Source organism: Littorina saxatilis, linkage group LG8 (genome assembly GCF_037325665.1).
Source record: "Littorina saxatilis isolate snail1 linkage group LG8, US_GU_Lsax_2.0, whole genome shotgun sequence".
NCBI lineage: Eukaryota > Metazoa > Mollusca > Gastropoda > Littorinimorpha > Littorinidae > Littorina > Littorina saxatilis.
The window spans coordinates 45328350-45335166 of record NC_090252.1 but is presented as its reverse complement, the minus strand read 5'-3'; the positions used below and the strand labels follow the sequence as shown (position 1 = coordinate 45335166).

The following is a 6817-nucleotide window of genomic DNA, read 5'->3' as shown; positions in this document are numbered from 1 at the left end:
CATGGATTTTATATGAAGATTCATGTGTTCAGGCCTGTAGTTGTTAATTTAAATGCGGTATGTTTGCATTGTTTGCTCCAGAGATGTATACTTCGTACGTCAGAGCGTTCGGAACTTTTCAGTCGCAAAAAGTAGTACCGAAACAGAACAACTTCTCAACCCATTGCACTATCGAGGATTCAGGCTGTTGCTGGGTCGTTATTTGTTTGGTTGCTGGGTCATTATCGAAAAATAACTACCCCTACAAGTTTACAGAGGTAAAGAAGCAGAGGGGGGAATAATTCCTCATAATTATCCTGTGTGCTCAATTTCTTCATTTTCTTTCTCTGTTCCATTTTTGGATTGAAACGTTGTTTAATTCAATCATCCTTTTGATTTTAATAAACGAGACGGAAATACTTCCTTATACTCTGTGCTCAATTTCTTCATTTTCTTTTTCTGTTCCATTTTTGGATTGAAACGTTGTTTAATTCAATCATCCATTTGATTTTGTCGTCTGTCATATGAGCGTTGACGCGTTGAGCTGTCGTTATGCGCCATACATGGCCCAGCTCATCCGGCTTCAGCGTGTTTTTATATCGGAGTGATCCTTCTCCTAGACTGGTGGCTTTAGAGGGCTGTCGAGTCCAGTCTACCCGGCTATTTGGCCATAGCTGGCTGGTTTGTTTATCTGAGGTGACCTTCCCCAGGGCTAGAACTTAAAATGCGGCTCTTGTTCGCATGATGCTCCCGTCATTGGACACCTGGGGTGTTTCTTGAGTGTAACAGTGCCACCTGTTACCTCGCCCCATCCTGTTGGAAGCACCGCCAGTTGGTCCGCGACTGCTTATTCGTCCTGGCAAGCCTGGCTTATTTCGCAGCTAACCTCCATATCTGAAGGCCATCACACTATCCGCCACCTGTGAACGCGCCTGGTTGGGGGTGGTCGCCCCTACTGTCCCAGGCTTTTGATTTTAATAAACGAGACCGAAATACTTCCTCATAATTATCCTGTGTGCTCAATTTCTTCATTTTCTTTCTCTGTTCCATTTTTGGATTGAAACGTTGTTTAATTCAATCATCCTTTTGATTTTAATAAACGAGACGGAAATACTTCCTTATACTCTGTGCTCAATTTCTTCATTTTCTTTTTCTGTTCCATTTTTGGATTGAAACGTTGTTTAATTCAATCATCCATTTGTACAATACATGTGGGAATCAACAAAATGCTCAGTACAGGCTAATGATGCCGATTAATGTTTGTAAAGTTTTTGCTTTTATTATTATTTTTTTTATTTTTTTTTACATCTTCTGCTTTTGTTTGTGTAAGTTCTGCTTTGTCTGTTGAATTGGTGTGCTTTTGTTTGCTTATGGACTATTTATTACACCCCCGGTATAGGGGTGTGTTATAGGTTTCGCTCGATGTGTTTGTTTGTTTGTTTGTTTGTTTGTGTTCGCATATAGATCTCAAGAATGAACGGACCGATCGTCACCAAACTTGGTGAACAGGTTCTATACATTCCTGACACGGTCCTTACAAAAATTGGGACCAGTCAAACACACGGTTAGGGAGTTATTGGTGGATTAAGATTCTACAAGGACTTATAGAGGGACATATTAATGGTCAAAGGGAAATAACCTTCTCAGTTGGTGGCAGTGAGAATGGTAAGGACGGGGGTGTTTTTCCTACCTCGGAGGAATTTCTTGTTTGTATGGCTTTCATTTTTATTTGCATACTTTCTGTCTTGTTTGTGTGCATTCGGGTTTTAATCACTATTTCCTGAATTTGTTTACTTACACAAACTTTGTTGACGAGCTGCGAGTCCCCCCCCCCCCCCCCCTCCCCCCCCACACACACACCTTTCTCATTCCACCCTTCAGTTTGTGTACCTCTTGCGAAACTTTTGAAATAACTGGACTATTCATTTTGTAATACGCATTACTCTTCAGCCGGTTTAAAAGCCATCGGCCATGTGGTAATCTGTGCAAACTCTGGAAACACTGCCAAAGTTTTATCCATCTCTTAATGGTGGCGATAACAACGACAAGTCCATGCCCTTAAGGAGAAGCAACCAAAACAGACACTACGACACTACATCTACCAATATCATTTACATCACCAGCGGCGACAACTGTGGGAGGAAAAATATATAACAAGAGAAAAATGAACACACACGAAGCACCTCCCCCCCCCCACCCCCCAAACAAATATACAAACGCACTCACTCACGCACGCACGCATGCACACACGCACACACACACACACACACACACACACACACACACACACACACACACACACACACACACACACACATGAACTAAATGTTAACATTAAGCAAACAAAAGAACGAAACAACAAAAACATTCTTATTATGTTTGCTTGTTTATTAAATGCAACCATAATCAGCGGAGACTCAAGCACAATTAATCCAGACAACAAGAAATAGTGTGAAGAACAGTCTTCAGTTCAAGACATGGCGATGTAGACATTCTAAAGATTAATCAGGTTCGATGCTCTAACAATTTTTGATTTTCAAGTCAGACACGTTTTGACAAGTTTTGACAAGTTTTGACAAGTTCCTAATCAAGGTTTACAGGCACAGCTTGCACATGATCGTAGAACTGTTCAGGCGTTTGCGTTGGATAATATAGAAATACAGGGGTCCTTCTTATCAAGGATCACTTGCACAGGTTGTATATCGATTCATCCTACATACGTGAGAGAGACACCCGCGAGATAATAATTGTTCAAAGCACACGTGTGTATATCATGTAAATGAGGTCATGTCAAGCAAGTCTGGCAGGGACCTGTTTTTCTACTGATTATGTTGCCAAAGTCACCGAGACAAACGTCATTATAGAAACAAAAATTGCGCTCGCTAATAATATCATTAGTATTGTGTTTATCCTACATACTATACTTACGTGTATTTTACTAAACATGCCCTGTAGTCGAGGCAGCTAAATTGAAGACGCCTGTTTTGGAACCTCGATCTCTTTTAAAGCCTCGTGCAATCTATACCGATCAATGTATCCCGTGTGTTGAAACAGTCGCAGCATCAAAATAATCACACAACAGCTGTGGCAAACATGCCTTCATCAAACTTTTGTGATTTGATAACCCTAACTCTATAATTGTTTGAGATTTTGTCAATCAAACATTGCAGAATTGTTCGCGTTTCTTCTGTTGCTCGGTATAATACGTCAAAGCAAAGAAATGTCACTTTGAAAGTGTGGCGTGACGTGTTAGTTCTAAAGATTCATCGAGGGTAATTAGCGAGCGCAATTTTTGTTTCTATAATGACGTTTGCCTCGGTGACTTTGGCATCATTAGCAGTAGAAAAACAGGTCCCTGCCAGACTTGCTTGACATGACCTCTTTTACATGATATACACACGTGTGATTTGAACGAATGTTATCTCACGGGTGTCTCTCTTGCGTATGTAGGATACAACCAGAATACCACATGGCTTGCTGTTTCGTACCAGATTTACACTCGTTGCTTTTTCTAATAGTGAACAGCTCGCTTTCGCTCGCAGTTCAATATTAAAAATTAAAAATAACAATCGTGTAAATCTGGTACGACTCAGCAAGCCATGTAGTATTCTTTATAAGTATATAAGTCATGATCGGTCATCTCAGTGTTCATGCCCTACTGTTTCTGAACGCTAGTAAATTCTTGTACACGGGTTCTTCTCTGCTGCTGGTCACAGAAGGAGGAAATCAGAGGTAACAAGTCGCGTAAGGCGAAAATACAATATTTAGTCAAGTAGCTGCCATTTTTCAGCAAGACCGTATACTCGTAGCATCGTCAGTCCACCGCTCATGGCAAAGGCAGTGAAATTGACAAGAAGAGCGGGGTAGCAGTTGCGCTAAGAAGGATAGCACGCTTTTCTGTACCTCTCTTTGTTTTAACTTTCTGAGCGTGTTTTTAATCCAAACATATCATATCTATATGTTTTTGGAATCAGGAACCGACAAGGAATAAGATGAAAGTGTTTTTAAATTGATTTGGACAATTTAATTTTGATAATAATTTTTATATATTTAATTTTCAGAGCTTGTTTTTAATCCGAATATAACATATTTATATGTTTTTGGAATCAGCAAATGATGGAGAATAAGATAAACGTAAATTTGGATCGTTTTATAAATTTTTATTTTTTTTTACAATTTTCAGATTTTTAATGACCAAAGTCATTAATTAATTTTTAAGCCACCAAGCTGAAATGCAATACCGAACCCCGGGCTTCGTCGAAGATTACTTGACCAAAATTTCAACCAATTTGGTTGAAAAATGAGGGCGTGACAGTGCCGCCTCAACTTTCACGAAAAGCCGGATATGACGTCATCAAAGACATTTATCAAAAAAATGAAAAAAACGTATGGGGATTTCATACCCAGGAACTCTCATGTCAAATTTCATAAAGATCGGTCCAGTAGTTTAGTCTGAATCGCTCTACACACACACACAGACAGACAGACGCACATACACCACGACCCTCGTTTCGATTCCCCCTCGATGTTAAAATATTTAGTCAAAACTTGACTAAATATAAAAAGCATCTTTCAGCTTATCCAAAGGTAAAACAAAAGCTGTTTGGACATTCACCGCGAGGCAGGACATGGCTTTGAACAGGACTAGCGCTAAAGAGGGAAATTCGTTTTAACTTTCTGAAATTGTTTTCCGACTCCAAAATAGCATATCTTTATGTTATGGGAATACGAACATGCTAACAAATAAGATGAGATCATATTTGGATCGAGTACTAGAATTAGATTGTAATTAGAATGTTCAGATTTGTTATTGACCAAACTCATTAATTAATTGTTAAGCTTCCACACTTGGTCAAATGATGTTACCATAACGTACGTTTCGAGCGTGACACGGAATGTTCATTGTGGTTTAGATGTATTTTAGATTTGAATGATTCCTCTGGTGTTGAGCCGATTTCTATATCTACAGTAATGAGCTCATGATAGCAGTAGTCATGTACCCCATCTGACAGAGTTGATTTGATTGAGAACAAAATAAACGCACGTTTCAGAATGTGACACCGCGTTATGGTCACTTCAGGTCAGTCGTTTTCTTACCATTGTTTGTCTCAGCTGATTTTAACATGTTGTCTGGTGCGGTTGAATATCTGAATGCTTTAAATAAACCAGTTTCAGTTGGAGACAGACTTCTGCTGTAAAGTAGCTACAAGTACAATGAATTACATACACAAATTAAATAAAAGAACCTTTTTGTGAATGCTTCTTGGGTGCAATTGTAGTTAACTTTTGCTCATCTAGCGTAAATAAGTCAACACATTTAAGGAACCTAATTTTATGGTTACAATTAAGCGGGTTCCCCGCTGTGACCAAAGGAGAATTAGACGCATTTGGTATACCAATGTCCCTTGCACACTCCCGAGCAGCATGAAGTGGCATATGTGCATCGATTCCCTAGTTTAATACATGATCGCCTCTCGACATGTATAAACTCGCTGTCGGGCGTCCTGGAAGAGAAAGAATTGGCGATGTTAGGAAACAAGAAATTCCTACGAGGTAGGAAAAACACCCCCGTCAAAGGGAAATAACCTTCTCAGTTGGTGGCAGTGACTGAGTGAGAATGGTTATTTCCCTTTGACCATTAAGATATTCCTCTATAAATCCTTGTACAATTTTAATCCACCAATAACTCCCTAACCGTGTGTTTGACTGGTCCCAATTTTTGTAAGGACCGTCTCCGGAATGTATAGAACCTGTTCACCAAGTTTGGTGACGATCGGTCCGTTCATTCTTGAGATCTATATGCGAACACAAACACACAAACAAACAAACAAACAAACACATCGAGCGAAAACTATACACACCCCTGTACCGGGGGTGTAATAACGCTGTCGAGTTTGTTTGTGTTGTGAAAGAGAAAATACTCTTGCTTATATCGAGACAAGCTTTGCCACGTGACATCAATGGCAAATGACTAACAAGGGTTGTTTCTGAAACTCATGGACGAGGAGCACGTGTGGAAAGTTTGCCTCAACGAAAGCAAGAGTTATCACTCGTTCACAAACCCGACAGAGTTATTTCTGGAGTTCGTTTTTTCGGCAGATGTCAATAAAAACAAGTCGCGTAAGGCGAAAATACAATATTTAGTCAAGTAGCTGTCGAACTCACAGAATGAAACTGAACGCAGCAAGACCGTATACTCGTAGCATCGTCACTCCACCGCCCGTGGCAAAGGCAGTGCCCGTGGAATTGACAAGAAGAGCGGGGTATTCGTTGCGCTAAGAAGGATAGCACGCTTTTCTGTACCTCTCTTCGTTTTAACTTTCTGAGCGTGTTTTTAATCCAAACATATCATATCTATATATTTTTGGAATCAGGAACCGACAAGGAATACGATGAAAGTGTTTTTAAATTGATTTCGAAAAAAAAAATTTGATAATAATTTTTATATATTTAATTTTCAGAGCTTGTTTTTAATCCAAATATAACATATTGATATGTTTTTGGAATCAGCAAATGATGGAGAATAAGATAAACGTAAATTTGGATCGTTTTATAAATTTTTAATTTTTTTTACAATTTTCAGATTTTTAATGACCAAAGTCATTAATTAATTTTTAAGCCACCAAGCTGAAATGCAATACCGAACCCCGGGCTTCGTCGAAGAGTACTTGACCAAAATTTCAACCAATTTGGTTGAAAAATGAGGGCGTGACAGTGCCGCCTCAACTTTCACGAAAAGCCGGATATGACGTCATCAAAGACATTTATCAAAAAAATGAAAAAAACGTTCGGGGATTTCATACCCAGGAACTCTCATGTCAAATTTCATAAAGATCGG

General features: G+C 39.3%; 1 long non-coding RNA gene across 1 annotated transcript in view; it reads right to left on the bottom strand.

Annotated features, from left to right (window-relative positions):
• Positions 1 to 4961: 4961 nt before the first annotated feature.
• LOC138973639 (uncharacterized) overlaps positions 4962 to 6817 on the bottom strand; it is a 2604-nt gene continuing 748 nt past the window's right edge. Inside the window, exon 2 of the long non-coding RNA XR_011458088.1 lies at positions 4962 to 5483. This is a non-coding gene — a long non-coding RNA (uncharacterized lncRNA). The remainder of the gene's footprint in view (positions 5484 to 6817) is intronic.